The 20,926-nt window shown below is 40.7% G+C and overlaps 1 protein-coding gene across 1 annotated transcript in view; it reads right to left on the bottom strand.

Moving 5' to 3' along the window:
• Positions 1-20,493, bottom strand: part of FAM214A (family with sequence similarity 214 member A) — a 130,611-nt gene extending 110,118 nt beyond the window's left edge. Inside the window, exon 1 of the mRNA XM_021095179.1 lies at positions 20,380-20,493. The gene's annotated coding sequence lies outside the window, so the exon portion shown is untranslated. The remainder of the gene's footprint in view (positions 1-20,379) is intronic.

The following is a 20,926-nucleotide window of genomic DNA, read 5'->3' as shown; positions in this document are numbered from 1 at the left end:
TCACAAATGGGACAACTCATAATTGAAACTAATTTTTTCACCTGTAACAGAGCATGATAGAATAATCTGCAATTTATTTTTAATAAATCAAATTTCTACTGCTTCTGTCAGAACCCAAAAGCTCAATGCAGCATAAAAAGAATTCTAGAAGTGATTCCTTTGTTTGCCTGCTGTGTATATCTCAATAATTTCATACAGCCATTCTTCAGAGAGAACAGAACATTAGCTGCCTTCTTATTCCAAATTGCACAGGCAAAATTTTGTACTTGCAACTCAGTGTAATTCATCTTTACCTCCAAAATGTCATTTCTGCCTAACATAAGTTTAATTCAATTCAGCTTTCGTTGAACTTCACATGCCAAAAACTTTATTGGACCCTAGAGAGACAGAGGCCAGAAAAGCAAGTACTTACCCTCAAAAAGCTTTGTTAATCTAAAAGGAGGTAGCAATGTAAATAAACAACTGCAATTTGTTTGATACCAAAGAAATTATGCCTAAGGAAAACATGTGGCACAAAGAAGGAAAGTCCCTCCCCTCTAGGACAAAGGGTTGCTAAAAAGGAACATATTAGCTATGTTTTGGAGAATGAAGGGGTCATCATCAGACAGGCATAATGGAGTGGGATGGAGAAGGGGGAGTTGTTCCTAACATGCCACTCCAGCATGTTATCAAGGCATGACAGAACATATTTTATTTAGGGAGCCATATTAGAAGGTCAGATTCAAGGAAGTTAAATGCAAGTGATAGGTACAATCTTAGGTTCTCCCCCTCCTTTTTGGTATTGGCCCCAGTTCTTCATCCCTCCCCAAATCCATGCTTTTCCCTTATAACCAGCAGTCTTTCCCAGTAATAGGTCAGAATATATTTCCCAGTTCCTGGTTCAGCCATGTGACTTGCTTCGATGAATAGAATGAGGCTAATGTTATAGTTTTGAGCTAGACCTTATCAGGCCTTGGCTGTTTGCTCTCTTGTATCTCTGCCATTACCATGAAAACCAGATACCAAGGCTAACCTGCTGGTACGTGGAAGATCAGAGACAAGTGGAATGAACTTTAGCTGCCTCACATGACACATAGATCAATCCCAGCTTTGATTAGCAGAACTACCACAGTCAACCTATATATCCATGAGTATACAAGTCGGTAAGGTTTGGAGTGGTTTATTACACAGCATTATTGAGGCATTAGCAAACCAATACAGCCATTGTAATGAACTTGGATTTTATCTTGTGGATGACAGAAAACTATAAAGGACTGTAATAAATAGGTAATCAGATTGTTTCAAAAAGATGGCTTCAGCAGTACAGTGGAAGATGGAGATTGGAAAGAAGTGGTGACCAAAAAAGCTATTCCAATGATTCAACTCCCAGAGCTTTCAGACCTAACTGAATGGCAGTGGATAAGGAGTAGAGAAAACAGACTAGAGAGAGGTTTAGGTACAGAATTTGGTGGTGATTGGTTGCAGGCAAAGAGAGAGGTCAGCATTCCTGCCCTCACCACTCTACCCTACCCTGGCTTGGAGTAGTTGGTGTACCACCACATACTTCTTAGATAGGAAACACAGGAGAAAATCAGATTGGCCACTGAGGTGTGGGGTAGGAGTTGGGGAACAGGGTATAACATATTTGGTTTAGATACATTAAGTTTGAAAAACCTGTAATGATCTAGACAGACATTATGAAAGCAGAGGAAAATTCTATCCTGAAGCTTGGGGATGAGGTGTCCTACAGATGTATCTTACTCAGAAACCATCATCATCCAAATGGTGGCTACTCCCTAGAAGCAGCAGCAGCTATCACGGGTATAAGAAGGAAAGGTGCTCATAAATGTTGACTGTTGTGGAGAAGTCAAATACGGTAAAGACAGAGAGTTCCCGTTGTGGCTCAGTGGGTTACGAACCAACTAGTATCCATGAGGATGTGGGTTTGATCCCTAGCCTCACTCAGTGAGTTAAGGATCCTGCATTGCCATGAGCTGTGGTGTAGGTTGCAGACGCGGCTCTGATCTGGCATTGCTGTGGCTGTGGCTGTGGCATAGGTCAGCAGCTGTAGCTCCGATTCAATTTCTAGCCCAGGAAGTTCCATGTGTTGCAGGTGCAGTCCATAAAAAGAAAAAAAGAAAAAAAAAAAAAAAAAAAGGTAAGGACTGAGAAATATTCTTTTAACAATCATGTCACCCTTAAAAGAAGGAACAATTTTTACAAATTGACAGCAGTAGCCTGGGCCCAAATGAACCATTTACGTATTCAGAAAATAACCCATAACTGAGAAATTCAGCATGCCAGGGCAGATCACTACTTCACACCAGGTCTGTGTGGCATAATTCTAAGAATAGCTGATAGATTTACTATCAGCCTATATTTTGGGAATTCAACATCATTTGTGCTATATCCCAGAAAGACCGTTATCTATGATTTCATGAAGTGTACCAGCAAAATCCAACATGCAGAGATTTCACAGAAATTGCTTTTGTGAGAGCAAGGTACTTCAGAAATGTTTTATGATTTATAGGAATGTCACATATGAAAAACAAAAAAATAAAAACACCCTCCCCAGTTCTTATTCATAAGTGCCCATATTTTGAATGTCTCTTCAGTGTGCTATGTACTTGCTATTTTTCTCTCAGGAAATCATGGCTCATTTCTTTCTCTTCATCAGAACACAACATAACTGGGTATTGATGGCATGTCTAGTTAATGGAATCCACACAGCAAATACGTAGTAAAACAAATATAAAATAAGACCAATGTGGAGGTCCTATGTGGCTCAGTAGGTTAAGGATCTGGTGTTGTCATTGTAGCAGCTCTGGTCACAGCTGTGATGCAGGTTCGATCCCTGGCCTAGGAACTTCTACATGCTGCAGTCATGGTCAAAAAAATCAACAAAAACAAACCAGCAGGGCTGTTTGGATAGTTAGATATTGGATAGTTAGACAGGCCCTAGTTACTGCTTTTAATAGTGAGATAATACTAGGCCATGCAAGTGCCTCAGGATACCTGCCTTATTTGTGACATCCTTTTTGCCATGTGACCCTATACTTTTTGACCACAGGTGACTGAACTAAGGATCAAATCTTACCTGAAGACAATCCTATATAAGTTGGCATGTGGTCTGCAAAGTGGCTCAGTGTTAGATTCTAAGCCCAGCTGGAGAACCATTATATTGGCTAGTGACTGGCTAATCATAATCATTATGATGGTGGTGGTGGGAGGGTAGTGATGTTATTCCAAACATGTAAAATTAGTAGCAGCTGAGCAAACCCAGAGGCCACCTTCATGGTGAGCAATGGAAAAGGCGGCAACAGACACACAATTCTAAAAGAGCATTAAGTATTCTTTTGTGCGTGTGTCTTTTTAGGGCCACACCTGCAGCATATGGAAGTTCAGAGGATAGGGGTCAAATCAGAGCTGTATCCATGGGCCTATGCCACAGCCACAGCAACACAGGATCTGAGCTTGTATGTGATCTACACCACAGATCATGGCAATGCCGGATCCTTAACCCATTGACAGAGGTCAGGGATCAAACTGGCATCCTCATGGATACTTGGGATAGTTGGGTTTCTTACCGCTGAGCCATGGCAGGAACTCCTAAAAAAGCATTAAGTATTATTAAGCCAAGAGCTGCAATTAGGCTGCTAGAGGTGCTGCCAGTCCCAAAGGATGGAAATGATTAACCAGCTGAATATGTGTTGAGATTCTGTGGGGGGGGAGTTCTCCTTTTACAGTTCCATGAATCTTTACAATAAACCTCTATAACAAAGGCAATGTGAAGATCTCTGATACTTGAAACTTGAAAACATCTAACATAGTTTTACATTGCTTTCAATCATGAGTGAAAATGTTAAGATAAATTATTGAATTAGGGAGTTCCCGTCGTGGCGCAGTGGTTAACGAATCCAACTAGGAACCACGAGGTTGCGGGTTCAATCCCTGGCCTTGCTTAGTGGCTTAAGGATCTGGCGTTGCCGTGAGCTGTGGTGTAGGTCGCAGACGTGGCTCGGATCCCGCGTTGCTGTGGCTCTGGCGTAGGCCGGTGGCTAGAGCTCCCGTTAGACCCCTAGCCTAGGAACCTCCATATGCCGTGGGAGTGGCTCAAGAAAACGCAAAAAGACAAAAAAAATATATATATATATTGAATTAGGGTCCCTACATATGTCAATTAAAACTACTCAATCAGCAATATGTACTGATTACTTACTATGTAACCAGTCGTGTACCAGCATTAAGAATTTGGTAGTAAACAAGACTGACATGACTCCTGCCTGTACAGTGCTATGATCTAGGCCGGAACACTTAGATTACTTGGGTCTTAATATATACATACTTTATGGACAAACTGAATTTAATATGTCTCAGAAGCTTGTAATCTACATTTGCTTTCTTTTGCTTTAAATTAATGGTTTTCTAAATATATTACATTGATAAGGGTATGGTGTTAATACTTGTGTTAATACTTTAGTCTAAGGATACCCACATTTATATCCAAATAACATTTAGTTTGGAGCTTTCTAAGATTAACCATATTTGAAACAAAGCAAACAACAGAAATCAGGGTTAACAAAACTATAAGCTATTAACTAGAATTTCACCTGGGCAGTAGAGCCAGAAGCGGAGTAGCAAGAAGAGGATTGTAAAAATCAACTGAAGAGAATAAAGTGATGATATTTATATGCCAACATTTTCCAACAGTGGCAATGTGCCACCTCTAAATGAAAGTGAATCCTGAGGTAAAAAGGCTGAACATTTTTCTTCGTCCTAAGTAAAAGATAAACTGAAAATTAATGGCATGGATTGCCCAAGATAACAAGGCTGAAAATAAAGATATAGGTGATTCATTAAACTAGATTGAAGAAAAATGGAGAAGATGGAATCTGGTGCTTGGTGAAATTGAAATGTCAAGGAATTGACGTTGATGCATCCTGCTGGTAACTCAATAGTCAAGCAAAAAATTTTAATGCTGTATTTCTTAGACTGACTAAAATTAAGAGTGAATGTCTTTCTCAGTGGAGATAAGATGGCCCAATGAGAGCAGAGAGGAGAAAACTGTTAAGGTCTTCATAGGTTCTCAGACTCCATTATTTTACTTGGTGCATCAATGGATTGAAATGCTCTTAGTTATATTTTACCACTGAAACTTTTTCATGTTTATCTTCTAAGATACTCAAATCCCTATACCCCTGAACTTCTAATTGCTACATAAGACTTAGTCTAGTCATTATGGTTCCTCTATGGAAATTACCTCTTTGTCTTCAATAGGCTGTGGTTTAAACAATCTGCAGCCCTCCAAACAGTGAACACAGACAATGTGAGAAATTCAAGAGATGACGTAATTACAGCTACAGAAGATAATTTAATTGCCAAAAGTTTTATTTATACAATTTGATTTATTTTTTAATTAATTATTTTTTTTTTTTGTAGGGCTGCACCTGCAGCACATGGAAGTTCCCAGTTTAGGGGTCCAATGGGAGCTGCAGTTGTCAGCCTACCTGCTTATCAGATCCAAGCCATGTCTGCAAACCGCAATGCCAGATCTTTAACCCACTAAGCAGGACCAAGGATCAAATCTGCATCCTCATGGATAACAGTCAGATTCATTACCATTGAGCCACAAAGGGAACTCTAATTTATATAATTTTATAATTTATATAATTAATTGTAAAGTTAATATGAAGTGGATAATTATATTTAAGCCATAATATGGAACCAAAAATTGGTAGAGGACTTGACTAGTCTAATCATCATCTAAGAAATAGAATAGTCAAAGATCTAGTTCTAAAAAAAGATAACAGGGAATTCCCATTGTGGCGCAGCGGAAACAAATCCAACTAGTATCCATGAGGAAGTGGGTTTGATCCCTGGCCTCGCTCAGTGGGTTAAGGCTCCTATGTGGTCCTGAGCTGTGGTGTTAGGTCACAGATGCAGCTCAAATCCGATGTTGTTGTGGCTGTAGTGTAGGCCAGCAGCTGTAGCTCCAATTTGACCCCTAGCCTGAGAACTTCCATATGCTACAGTTGCAGCCCTAAACAGAACGAAAAAACAAACAAAAAAAGGCTTAAGTAGCTGGAAAGACAGACCATGTTTCTGGATAGGAAGACTCAGTGTTTAAAGATAAGATTACCCAATCTATCAATCTATATAGGTGATTTTTATCTTCTTTATGTTTATGGTATGTATTTTCTGGCTTTCCTATAATCACTACAAATTACCCATAAAATAAAAATGAAAATAGGAGTTCCCGTCGTGGCGCAGGGGTTAACGAATCTGACTAGGAACCATGAAGTTGTGGGTTCGATCCCTGCCCTTGCTCAGGGGGTTAAGGATCTGGCATTGCAGACCCTGCTCGAATCCCGCGTTACTGTGGCTCTGGCGTAGGCCAGTGGCTACAGCTCCGACTGGACCCCTAGCTTGGGAATCTCCATATGCTGTGAGAGAGCGGCCCTAGAAAAAGGCAAAAAGACAAAAAAAAAAAAAAAAAAAGAAAAAAAGAAAGAAAACAAATACAAAGATTTCTCAGTCTATAAATTAAACACAACCTCAATCAAAATCTCTAAAAGATTTTTAAATGGAATTTGGCAAACTGAGTACAAAGGTTTACATGAAACACTCGAATTACTCTTGACACAGTGAAATGCTTACACAAAGAGCTTGTGAAAACTAATACCAAGTAATGGAATTGTCGCTTCAAGCCTTCTCGCTTCTCCGGCTCACATAGAAAATGGTATTAATTGAGGGGAATGGCAGATAGGAGTGCCTGAACTAGTTAAATCATTTTCTTCTCTTTCTACCTAGCTCTCCTTTCTTTTGTTCAAAGACCCTAGGTGAGTTCTCTAAATTATGTGTACTATATAATGTGACCACTTTGATACATTTTTGTCAAAAATATACCGTAGAATTTTGCAACTTTTCACGTCAGTCTCTTTGTATTTCACACTCAAACCTCCAACAGAGTACATTTTTTTTTAACTTTTTTTTTTTTTTTTTTTTTGGTTAGGGCCATACCTGTAGCATATGGAAGTTCCCAGGCTAGGGGCCAGATCAGAGCTATAGCCACTGGGCTATACCACACTGGGTTGTGGTAAAGCAAAGTATGTTATACAAAGAGAAAGGGTGGCTCATGCTCAGAAATCCCAAACTCCCTGAAGGGTTTGGCAAAGCATTTTTAAGGGCCATGTAAGGGAGGGGCGTCCTAGGCTCTGTGATCAGCTCCTATACAATTCTCTAATTGGTTGATGATGAGGTAACAAGGTGGTGTCACAAGAGTTAACATTTATCAATCCTTCGGCACCAGTAGGTCTGGGAGCTAAGTGTTCATGATAATCAAGCAGTTAATTCCTTCCATTTGGTGAGGGGTTTTAGCATCTGAAAAACTCAGGAAATATGCATCAAATACAACTATCTAGGTACTTCAGAGAGGAGCTAAAGAAGAGAATATGGGGGAGGGCTCTATCCCAGGAAGGCCCCATGGGGTCCTGCTCAGTTATGGGCAGGCTATTTCAAATAGAGTGAAATATCATCAGAGTGGGCTTCATTGCTGTGATTTGAAGGACGTTAAGGGAGCTTAGCAAACCTCCCTTGAAGAGGTTTGCCCTAAACTTGGAGTTAAGGGAGTTAGCATGTGGCTACCTAAAGGAAGACTGTTCCAGACTGAAGAAGAGTCAGTGCAAAGGCCCGAGGCAGAAACTTTCCCTTGTATGTTTGAAAAGAGCAACTGCAGCAGAAAACCAGTGAATGGGGGAGGGAGGGAGAGGGGTGGTGGAGACAGCCGAAGACAAGTTGGAGAGAGGACAGAGGTCCAGATCTTATGGGGCACTGAGGCTTGTTGCAGGGCTTTGAACAGAAACATTGTGTAATCTTATGTTTTAAAAGTCCACTTTGACTGCTCTGTTGAAATCAGACTATATACAGTGGTTAAGGACAGACACTGCGAGCCAGTTACTAGGCTATTACTATAATCCAGGTAAGGGCTAGTGTGGCTTGGGACCGCGACAACCCTCTTACCTAAACTCAGAGCCTCAGTGAACTCTGGTCAGGACTTTCTCCTGTTTCACCAGGCATTTCCGCACCTACTCCCAACACAAACACATCAATTCTGTTTCTGAGTACCAGCCACTGCCCTCAACCCCACTACCACAGCCTTCATTCAAATGTGTCTGGACCATTGACATGGCCTCCCTGCCACCAGCTCATGCCTTCTTCTAATCTATCCTTTCACCTGGGGCATCCTCTGTCCACAGGCAATCTTCATCTGGGATACACACATAGAGTTTTCACGTGTATAAGGCAAAGTTCCTGCCTTGGAACTTTGTGAGAAAAGAACATTTTAATTTTCACTAATATCTAGCTGAAATGTAGTATTTCTTTCAATTATAAATGTAAGCAACAAAGCATAATAGTGATAGAACCCATGACTCTCATCAATAGAAATTACAGATATTTTCACAGTACATTCAAGTCAAAACATCTATCTCAAGATATTATTTACAGTCATTTTTACTTTGAAATTATGATCATTATTAGATCTACTGCTAGATCTTTTTTATGTACCAATCATGGAGCAAACATCATAAGCAAGAAACATTTTGCAGCAGGTTAAGTATTCAGTGTTGTCACTGCAGCAGTTGGATCACTACTGTGGCATGAATATGATCCCTAGTACAGGAACTTCCACATGCTATGGACACAGCCAAAAAAATATGTATTTAAATATTTTGTATTTCAACATTATTAGATTCCTTTAATTCTTTTTTTTTTTTTTTTGGCTTTTCAGGGCCGCACCCATAGCCTATGGAGGTTCCCAAGCTAGGGGTTGAATTGGAGCTGTAGCTGCCAGCCTACACCACAGACACAGCAATGTGGAACCCTGCGACCCTACACCACAGCTCAGGGCAACACCGGATCCTTAACCCACTGATCGAGGCCAGGGATCAAACCTGCAACCTCATGGTTCCTAGTTGGATTCGTTTCCACTGCACCATGACAGGAACCCCAGATTCCTTTTAATTCTTAAGTATTTTAATTTATTCATTTAAAATTATTACATTAGGAGTTTATAGGCTTCTTAGGCATACTTGCAAACGGGTTCAAGGGCAAAAAAGGTTAAAAAGATTAAAACTACCATTCTAATCATATAATTCCATTTGCTTATAAATAAATTTGCTTGCAAGTCACAAGAGAAGATATTTGCAATGCATATATCTGACAAAGGATTCAGAGCCACCTTAAAAAAAAAAAAGACTCCTACAAAGCAATCAGAAAAAGATAACCAATTCAACCCACAAAGTGGGCACAAGACTTGAACAGAAACTTGAACAATGAGGATTCTAAATGGGCAATAAATGAGAAATAAATTTCAATAGGGATTTATATGACTCATCAGGGAATGCAAATTAAAAGCACAATTAGAGACCACTCTTTCCTCCCCAGAAAGGCCAAGAATTAGAAGACTGACAATATCAAGTGTTTTCAAGGATATAAGTCCCATATATTGCTGGTGGCAGTTGCAAAATAGTACAATCTCTTTGGAAAATCATCAGTTAGTTTCAATTAGAATTAAATATGATACAGCAATTCTACTTTTTATCCCCACAAGAAAAAAATCCATATGCCCTCTCATTTGTACATTATATTCAGAGCAGCTTTATTCATAATATCCAAAAAATCAGACAACATATTCATCACAGATAAAAAAAAAAGGAAGATCAACATATATACTTAAGAGCATCAACAATACAGAACAGTATCACTGAAGATGGCGCACAATGACAGAGTGCAGTGTCATACATGCGCGTCCCATGTAATTCAGTGATTTCCAAACCCACTGCCTGGCAGAAGCCTATGGCAGTTCCTAAACCTTCATATGGGAGATTCTACTTTTTATCCCCACAAGAAAAAAATCCATATGCCCTCTCATTTGTACATTATATTCAGAGCAGCTTTATTCATAATATCCAAAAAATCAGACAACATATTCATCACAGATAAATTGTGATAATTTAGGTAATGGAATACTACCCACAATTAAAAAAAAAAAATGGCTGCAACACAAGATAGAGAAATCTCACAGATACTATGTTGTGTGAAAGAAGCCAGACACAAGAGTTCTAGTATGTGACTCCATTTATATGCAGTTTAAGAACAAGCAAAACTAAAAGAAGTTTCCAGAAGTCAGAATAGTGATTAATCCTTCAGGGAAAAATGTGAAAAGTGTACAAGAGAATTTCATAAGGTGCAGGAAATAGTCTATAGTTTACTCAAGGGTGGTTCTTCAGATATACATATGTAAAAATTCAAACTATATGCTTATGAGTGCACTTTATATATTTGCTATATGTATGTTATTACTCACTAAGTAAAATAAATAAAATTGGTCAAAACTGCAGAAGTGGTAGTGTTTTGGGAAACTTAAACCATGGCAAAAACCATTTGGAAAATGGTTTTAATATGGTCCAAAACAAACTGGCAGTTGACCCAGTGGAAAAAATAAGAAAGTTATTCTTGGATGAGTAAAAAAGAGAATGAAAACAGAAGTATTTTGAAAGCAAAAGCAAACTACCCAAATGCACTGTTAGCACAAACAGGCCCCAGCATTGTATCAATGAGAATGTGGCTCAGAAATCACCGAATACAGTGACAATGCTGGCCTCCTAACCGTCAGAACATGTCATGTTTTAAGTTCTTATTGAGATATAGCTTACATATAACATTGTATGAATTTCAGGTATATAGTGTGTTGACCTGATATATTTTCATATTACAATATGACTACCACCTTGCCATTCGGGAACACCTATAAGTCCCATTTTTTCTTTCTTGTCTGTGCCTTCACCCTGATGGCACTTGGGAATGAAGAACATTTTATTCCTTTTGCAGTCAGGCTTGAGACGGAAAAATGTCCCTGAGGGAGATCATTTGGCTAGGGAGAATGGAACTCACAGGGTGTGATCTCCGAGGTCCAACACCCCCAGCCATCCTAGGTGACAATGTTACTGCAGCTGCCCAGCAGCCCCACGGCTGCAGTGTATCAGCTCTAGCGACCACCCTGTGGCTATAGTGTACCAGCTCCAGCAGCTCTGTGGCTTTAGTGTATCAGCTCTCTTACCCGGCGAGAAACCAAGTGAGCACTGGAGAATTGGAGAACTCAGGTTTATTATGCCAGCAGGCTCAGAGGAGATCACTCTCTGGAGTCTGAGCCCCAAAGAAGGGTTTCACAAGGCTTTTATGGGCTAGTTCTTCTGGGTCCATGCTTGGCGGACTGGAGTGAGGTCAGGCAAGGCAGTAGATGCGGAAGCAAGTTTACAGAAGCAGATGTGTGGGGAAGGGGTGGTTGGGGCAGTTGGCTGGACTTTGCTTAGTCATCATGGCTGGGGTCTCTCCTTTCTACCTTTTTATCAGGACATTTTCTCCTACAGGTCCTCCTAGTGCAACCCCCAAATCCTTTCAGTCCTAACTCACACCTGCCACTGCCCTTTAAGGCCCTCAATGTTGCATCCAAATGAGTTTTCTTGCCTCAGAGGTCCTCTCCAGCCCCAGTTCCACTCTAGAACAGCTAGAGTGATTCACCCCCCAAAGCAGGTCTGATCATGTCTTTCCATTTAAGTGGTTCCCTTTGACTCAGAATAAAATTAAAACTGCCTGGGGAATTCCCTTGTGGTGCAGCAGGTTAAGGATCTGGCATTGTCAACACAGCAACTTGGGTTGCTGCTGTGGCGCATGTTCAGTCCCTGGCCCAGGAACTTCCATGTGCCTTGGGCATGGCCAGAAAAAAAAAAAATGAAATTGTCTGGTAATATATAAGGCCTTTTTGGAATTCCCATGTGGCTCAATGGGTTAAGAACCTGACACAGTGTCCAAGAGGATATGGGTCTGATCCATGGCCTCACTCAGTGGGTTAAAGACCCAGCATTGCCATAAGCTATGGCATAGGTCACAGATGAGGCTCAAATCCAGTGCTGCTATGGCTGTGGTGTAGGCTGCAACTGCAGCTCCAATTCGATCCCTAGCCTGCAGGTGTGGGCATTAAAAAAAAAAGTTTAAAAGGATTTTCCATCGTGGCATAGCAGAAGTGAATCCAACTAGGAACCATGAGATTTCAGGTTTGATCCCTGGCCTAGTTCAGTGGGTTAAAGATCCAGTGTTGCCTTGAGCTGTGGTGTAGGTCACAGATGCGGCTCAGATCTGGCATTGCTGTGGCTGTGGCGTAGGCTAGCAGCTGTAGCTCCAATTAGATTCCTAGCCTAGGAATCTCCATATGCAGCAGGTGCAGCCCTAAAAAGAAAAAAAAAAGTCCTTTGCCCATCTGTCCCTGCCTATCTCCCTTTCCAGCTTCATCTCCCCATCAGGCATTCTGTCCAAGTCCTTAATATGTGCTATCAAGTGGAAATGTCCCTAGGTTAGCCTCTAGAGGACCACCATGACCCAGATTCTACAGCTGTCTTACTCTTGCCTCTACTGTAGCACTTAGATTTAGTATCTGTGAGAATCTGAAGGATGCTAGTGACAGCAACTATTGTTATTTGCCATCTCACCTGGGACTGCTAGAATAGTCCACTCTAGAGTGGGATTTCCAAACCTGAAAGAGATTAAACCTAGACAAGGGGCTCCCCAGATTTCACCCTCTCTTCCTTAATGCTCAGAATATGTATGGATGTGGCATCAAGTACTTTATTCTCACTGTATAAATCCTAAAGTTTAGATTCTTAGCATAGCTTAGATTAACAGCCAGTTAAGGAAGAAGGTAGGTACTTACTATCTTACTACTTTCACAAGAACAGCATTGTGATCTTCTTGGGTTTTACATACCAAATTAAACTCTGCTCAGAACCAAATTATGTTGAACTACAAATCCCTCAGGAGAAATGGGAGAGCATGAGTAATATGAATTAATGTCAATGACTGACGCTGAATACTGCCTACCAGGTTTAGGTGTAAGCTTATAATATATAATCCATAGTGCGAGCGTTCAAAACTAGCATCTAAGAATCAGCCTCACAGAATCTCTGCTCTCTCTTCCCATATTTAAAATGTTTGAGCTTATGTCTTTTGGGAGAAAGGGAGTCGATAGCGTTCAGATCCAAGATCCCTTTAAAAAGAAAAAAAACAGTCTTAGAGTAATTAGACTTATTTAATTAGGTAATAAGTCTATTATTATTAGACTTACTACCTAGATATTTACCTAGATCATACCCAAGGAAATGGCACATAAGAAACTTGAATGCTGCAGACTAAGATGCCTACAGCTCCTGAACACAATTAAAGGTAATAGAGCAGCGTGTTTCTATTGTTTTTGGGCCTCAGGTATGAGGCTGGGGATCAAACCCTCATCCTCATGGATACTAATCGGATTTGTTTCTGCTGTGCCACAACAGGAACTCCTCTATCGTTTTTAAATTGCCACGTACCTCTGTTGGAAAGAAAGCAAGATAGATTTCTTGTTTTTTAATCTGTCTGATGGAAGTGATTCTGATTCAGTTATGTTTGTTTGTTTGTTTCCTTGTTTTTAATGGCTGCACCCATGGCATGTGGAGGTTCCTAGGCCAGGGATTAAATGTGAGCTGCAGCTATGACCTATGCCACAGCTATGGCAATGCTGGATCCTTTAACCCCTGTGCCTGGCCAGGGATTGAACCCCACACCTCTGCAGTAACCTAAGCCACTCTTCCACATTGGGACTCCCAGATTTTCTTAAATATACTTACCTCAAACATATCTTGTTTAACAAAAGAAAACTTTATCAAAAGGAAATATTTCCTTTGCTCATGGTTAGAATATCTAATAGTCATCAAAATATATTTTTCCTAACTTATCAATTTAACATGATCCCAATAAAATTACTAACAAACTCCTCCATCCTCTACCCCACAAGCTAGACAGGTTGAAACTGAAGTTCAGATAGAAAAGTAAATACACAACAATAGCTAGAAAAATCTGAAAAGGAGACTTATTGTGGGGGAAAAGTGAAGGAACTAGTCCTACCAGAAAAGTAAAACATACAAAAAAGCCCCTATTCTTAAAACAACATGATGCTGGCACATGAATTAGAGTGACCAAAGGAATAAAAGGAAAAATCCAGAATAGTTCCAAGTCCATATGGAAATATAGTGAATGATAAAGATGACTTTTCAAATCACTGAAGGAAAAAAGAGGACTTTTGATATTTTAATATAACTGGAAAGCCATTTAGAAAAATATGATAGATCCTTTCTTCACAACATATACAAGAATAAACTTTAAATGGATCAGGAATCTAAATGTACAAATGAAAACATAGTAATACAAGAAGAAAACATGGGTGAATTTCACTGCAATATGGGCATAGAGAAAGGACTTCTAACTGTGATTCAAAACCCAGATTCAATTAAAGAAAAGACAAAATACATGGCTCAGTAGAAACGAATCTGACTAGCATCCAAGAGGACGCAGATTTGATTCCCGGCCTCACTTAGTGGGTTAAGGATCCAGCATTGCCAGTGAGCTGTAGAGTAAGTCGCAGATGTGGCTCAAATCCCAAGTTGCTGTGGCTGTGGAGCAGGCTGGCAGCTACCGCTCTGATTTGACGCCTAGCCTGGGAACCTCCATATGCCACAAGTGCGGCCCTAAAAAGACAAAGAAAGAAAGGAAGGAAGAATTTGTAGTCAAAGAAGATACTTTGCATGATATCTAAATTTTAAATTTATTGAGACATGAATTGCAGCCTTACATCTCATCTACTGTGAAAGATGTCCCCTGTGCACTTGACAAGGATGTGTGTTCTGCTGTTGTTGGACAGAGTGTTCCATGTAAGTCTGTTAGATCTTGTTGGTTCATTATGTTGTTTAAATCTTCCACTTAAGGAGGAGAGGAAAGAGTAATTGATGAAGAGCTAGAAATGGAGGAGAGATGGAAAGAATATGACTGGAGGGGGAGCATGAGTGGAGGGAGTATGACTGAAGGGTCAGAGGATTTAGAGAAAAGCAAATAATTTCATGGCTTGTCATGATGAAGTTTTTATTTGGTGTTGTTACTACTAATCACAGCTATTAATAATAAAATGCAGTTATCCTAAGTCTGGTCCAATGTAGAAAGCTGATACACAACTTTTAGTATTTTCTTTTAAACTGACATGATGACGTCTCTACACAATGAATGTACTCTTCACAGGTTCATCTTTTTTTTTTGGTCTTTTTTGTCTTTTAAAGGCCACACCCATGGCATATGGAGGTTGCCAGGCTAGGGGTCCAATCAGAGCTGTAGCCACTGGCCACAGCCACAGCCACAGCCACGCAGGATCTGAGTCATCGGCGACCTACACCATAGCTCACGGCAACACTAGATCCTTAACCCACTGAACGAAGCCAGGGATGGAACCCAAGTCCTCATGGATGCTAGTCAGGTTTGCTAACCACTGAGCCATGACGGGAACTCCCAGAGGTTCATCTATTTGACACACTGTGCTGGGTGATGATGAGGACAAGGTGGCAACAGAGAGCCCAGGCTGTTCCTTCACTTCAAAACCAAGTGGGGAGACAGACCTTGTCACCAGAGAGTGATGACCCAGAGTGGGCGAAGCAGGTCAGGAACCCAGAAGGGCGAAAGAGGCAGAAAAAATTCTATATACATAGTGAGAATGGCACAATGTGCACTCATTAACTGTACCAATCAGATTCAGAACATTTAAGATTTTGACACCAAAGACACAGGTTCCAAAAGAAAAAACAGAGAAACTGGACTTCATGAAAATTTTTAAAATTTCGTGTATCAAAAGATACTACCTAAAGAGTAAAAAGGCAACCCACAGAGTAGGAGAAAATATTTGTAAACCATATATCTGATAACAGATTAATATCCCAAATATATAGAAAATTCCTAAAACTCAACAAGAATAAAAAAATCAAACAACCCAGTTCAAAAACAGGCAAAGACCTTAATGGACATTTCTCCAAAGATACGCAAATGGCCTATAAGCACATGAAAAGATGCTCAATGTCAAAAATAATTAGGGAAATGCAAATCGAAACTACAAGATATCACCTCACACCCATTAGGATGACTGCTATCAAAAAAAGAGAAAGCAGGCATTCCCCCTGTGGCACAGAGGGTTAAGAATCCAACTGCAGTGGCTCAGGTCACGGCAGAGACGTGGGTTTGATCCCTGGCCCAATACAGTGGGTTAAAGGATTTAGCATTGCTGCAGGTGGGGGGTAGGTTACAGCTGCAGCTCAGATTCCATCCCTAGCCCAGGAACTTCCAAATGCCACAGGTGCAGCCATAAAAAGAGAGAAAGAACAACAGGTTTTGGTGAAGATGTAGAAAAATTGGAAACTTGTGCACTGTTGGCGGGAAGGTAAAATGGCTTAGCCCCTGTAAAAAGCACTATCCCAGTTTCTCAAACAAATAAAAATAGAATTACCGTATGATTTAGCAATTCCACTTTTTTTTTTTTTTTTTTTTTTTGGTCTTTTTAGGGCCACGCACACAACCTAGGGAAGTTCCCAGACTAGGGGTCAAATCAGAGCTGCAGCTGCCAGCCTATGCCACAGCCACAGCAACAGAGGATCTGAGCTGTGTCTGCAACCTACACCACAGCTCATAGCAACGCTGGATCTTTAACTCACTGAGTGAGGCCAGGGATCAAACCTGTGTCCTCATGGATGCTAGTCAGATTCATTACCTCTGAGACACATGGGATCTCCTAGCAATTATACTCCTGAGTGTATACTCAAAAGAATTGAAACCAAAGTCTGGAAAATAACAGTATTATTCACAATAGCTAAAACTTGGAAGCAATGCAAGTATCCATCAATGGGTGAACAGATAAGCAAAATATGGTACACACATACACACAGTGGACTAGTACTCAGCTTTAAAAAGGAAAGAAATTCTGCAATATGAAACAACCTTGATGATATTATGCTGAGTTAAATAAGCTAGTCACAAAAAGTAAATACCATATGATTCCACTAAGAGGAACTACAGTAGACAAAAATCATAAAGACAGAGTATAGTGGTGGTTACCAGGGACTCAGGGGAGGAGAAAAGGGTGTTGTTATTTAATAGTTATTGGGTTTCAGTTTTATAAGATGACAGACTTATGGAGATGGATGAGGGTGATGGTTGCACAACAATGTGAATGTATGTAACACTACTAAATTATATACTTAAAAATGGTTAAGATGATAAATTGTATATTATATTTTACCATAACTTTAAAAAGGAAGAACTAGGAGTTCCCGTCGTGGCGCAGTGGTTAACGAATCCGACTAGGAACCATGAGGTTGTGGGTTCGGTCCCTGCCCTTGCTCAGTGGGTTAACGATCCGGTGTTGCCGTGAGCTGTGGTGTAGGTTGCAGACGCGGCTCGGATCCCGAGTTGCTGTGGCTCTGGCGTAGGCTGGCGGCTACAGCTCCGATTCAACCCCTAGCCTGGGAACCTCCATATGCTGCGGGAGCGGCCCAAGAAATAGCAACAACAACAACAAAAAGACAAAAGACAAAAAACAAAAAAACAAAAAAACAAAAAAAAAACAGACTGAGGAACTATTCCAGATTAAAGGAGGCTAGAAACATGATAAGATCTTATATGGTGGGAGAAATATTATTTGGACAATGGACAAGACTCGAATATAGACTGTATATTAAATAAAATTATTTTATCAATATTAAATTTCTGGAATGTGTCAACTATATTGTGGTTATGTAAAAGAATACCCCTGTTCTTAGGAAATACACACTGAAGGAGCATGCTATTTGCCACCTGTTCTCAATGGCTCAAAAAAAGAAAAATAGTAAAGCAGTAGCAGGGCTGCGTGAAGGAGGGAAAGAAGAGAAAGAATGATACAACAAATGTGGCAAATGTTAAAAAAACTGGTGAATCTGGGTATAGGGTGCACAGGAGTTCTCTGTACTATGCTTACAATGTTTCAGTAAATAAATGCTTAATACAAGTGTATTGGTTATTGTTAAATTCATTGCCTTTGGTACATGAGCCCCTGAGAGCAGTTGTGCTTTGGATAGCCAGGAAAGTCCTAGTCCCTTATCTACACTATCTCTTTGTCACAGAAACCTTGGCAGCACAGAGTGGAACCACAGGAGACTTAAGGATGTTTTCTAGAACTTGAAGAAAGGAGTGTAGGAGTTCCTGTCGTGGCTCAGCGGTTAACGAACCCCACTAGCATCCATGAGGACTCAGGTTCAATCCCTGGCCTTGCTCAATCGGTTAAGGATCCAGGTTGCCGTGAGCTGTTATGTAAATCGAAGACTCAGCTCAGATCATTTGCTGTGGCTGAGGAAGGAGGGAGGGAAAGAACAAAGAAAGAAAAAAAGAAAGAAGCATAGTTACTCTGGGAAAATTCTAGTGAATATTAATTTAGGACAGTAGTAAATAAGAGAAAGCGAAACATGAAAAAAAAAAAAGGCGGAAAGGTTAATCCCTCACAGTGAAGATGGGGTCCTGTTCAGCAGCTTTGGGGGAACTATGACTCTCCAACCAGCACCTTTTCCTGTCATTCGCATGCCCCAACTCTTCTTTCTCAGAAAAGGGAGAGAAGGGAGGAAGGGGACTTTCATTCTGTTTCTGAAAGGAAAATCAGGTACAGTTTCAGAGACTTGAGAGTGAGAGTCCCTTCCTGATTCCCACCCTTCACCCAAAGTAAACATCTCACAGGAGTCTTAATCCTTTAAACTGAGAGCAATAAAGTCTTCAAATGCAAATAACTGGCCAGAGTAGCACAAACATGGAAATGCACTCATGCTACAATGTAATCAGTTTATGAATCGGTACAATCCACAATTTTAAAGGACTAAGAAAAAACTAGGAATAGATTTTCTTGTTTTGGAAAAGAGACGTATTAAGAAAATGAAAAAGAAGTTTCTGGGATGTAAAGAGAAGGGGGAAAAGAGGAAAGGAGAGGTCTTGACTACCTTTATAATTTGCTGGAAAGCTTATCCTAGGAGTCCCAGGAACAAAAACACTTGATGGAGTCACTGCTATTAAACTGCAGGATGCTGAGTTTCCTGCTTTCATGATTTATGAAGCCTGCTTATCAGACGGACTTTATAACACATTGCCGGTTTTGGAGGATTTTGTGAATCAAGATATCAGTGTTAAATTAAAGCACTTTGCCTCCATTTTTAATCTGTAAAGTGGGAATAGTTTTATTTGTAAAATCTACCTCATAAAATTGTTGGAATTGAAGAGAGTTTCTGTTGAACTGCTCTAGGAAAAAAATAATACAGCACCGATCTAAAATTGTAAAACTTCTTTTTTGCCTTTTTTTTTTTTTTTTTTTAGGGCCGAACCCACAGCATATGGAGGTTCCCAAGCTAGGGGTCGAATCAGAGCTGTAGCCGCCAGCCTTCAGCAAAGCCAGATCCGAACCGCGTCTATGACCTACACCACAGCTCATGGCAACGCCAGATCCTTAACCCACTGAGCGAGGCCAGGGATAGAACCCAAAAACCTCATGGTTCCTAGTCAGATTCGTTTCTGCTGGGCCATGATGAGAACGCCAAAAATTATACAATTTTTTTTTTTCTATTCTAACGGGCCTGAACAAATTCTCCTCGAGCCTCCTACCTTAACTCATTCACCCCCTCATTCACTCCATTGTTCATGGGGAGTTAATTGTTTCACTCACAGGTTATGAGAGACTTCTCCCTTCCTGTCTGGTAAAATGAGGTTTCTTGGCTGACCAGTGGTCACAGACTCAAATCCTCCAGGGCCCTGACCAGGTACCACAGTTCCTCAAGCTGGCTGATCCAAGGCGAACCTTAAGAGGTCATGAAGACTGGGCCAATGGCCACAGCAGGCCCTGCCTGAACCCCTTCATATATAAAACATAGCCAGGGAAGTATGGTTGGTTTTGCCCGCTCTAGATTAGAGGGAGTCAAATTCCCTTTTAGCTCCCAAATCCTATGATTGACGATTTTGAAATTTCACATTTGGCACGGTAACTGGCCCAGAGCCCCTTTTCCCAGTGTTTATTAACTTGCATGGCTCCTGCTGGTCATCTATCATTGCAAAATTATTGGCCTTTACGTAGTAGAGTGGTTACTATTGAATGAGAAGTTCACAAAATAGTTTCACGTATTTGTGGAACTTTGCCCCAAAGCTCAAATTCTGCTGTCTCCCCAAAAGGACTAAGCTACAAATTACAAAACGACGTTACAGATTATTTTTCCCTTTGCCCTTTTAACAAAAAATATATTCAGATCCTTTCCACCCTTCCAAAGATTTGCGCCCAATTTCCACTTTATCTCCTTTGAATAGCTCAGATAACTCATCTCATTGATTACAAATCCCTTCATCTTGCCTAGTCTCTTCAACCGCTTCACCCCCACAGCTCCTCATCTCTAATCTGTTTACACCCATCCCCGTTCACACTCCCCACTTTCTCCAGACACATACCTACTTGGTCTTGTTCACAGAGGCCAGAGTGTTCCCTGCCACAGAAGATAAGATGAGGATCTTGGCGTCTGGAGTGAGTAACAGCCGCCTAGGTGCCTGCTTCAGATGTAAATAGGCAGAGGGCGGAGTCTGTGGGAGGGGAAACCAGAGGGAAGTTCATCAGAGAAGCTGGGAGCTCTGGCTCTTAGATGGTCACAGCCTACTAGCCCCACATAGCTTTGTGGTTAAGGCCTAATTCCCACTGTTTCAGTCTGATTCTTCCAACCTACAGGAAAGCAGCTCGGGATGTGTCTTATTGCTATAATGATAATGACAATTCTGTCATTGATATCTGCTCCACAAGAACTCAGAACTCCAAATTTCTAGTGTGAGGAAGTTATATTGCTAACAGCTGATCTCAAAGATAGGCAGCATCGAGGTCAGGTGTCCTAAAGTTCAGAGGCCTGGTGTGAGAGTTAGCATCTGGGAGATTGCAGCTGTAACTAGCAAAGTTTCTGTTCCTGTTGTAAGTGTTTCTATACGTTATTTTAGGTCCATGAGGGACAGG

The sequence above is a fragment of the Sus scrofa genome, chromosome 1 (genome assembly GCF_000003025.6).
Source record: "Sus scrofa isolate TJ Tabasco breed Duroc chromosome 1, Sscrofa11.1, whole genome shotgun sequence".
In the NCBI taxonomy this organism is placed as follows: domain Eukaryota; kingdom Metazoa; phylum Chordata; class Mammalia; order Artiodactyla; family Suidae; genus Sus; species Sus scrofa.
This window is presented reverse-complemented; position numbering and strand designations above follow the sequence as displayed.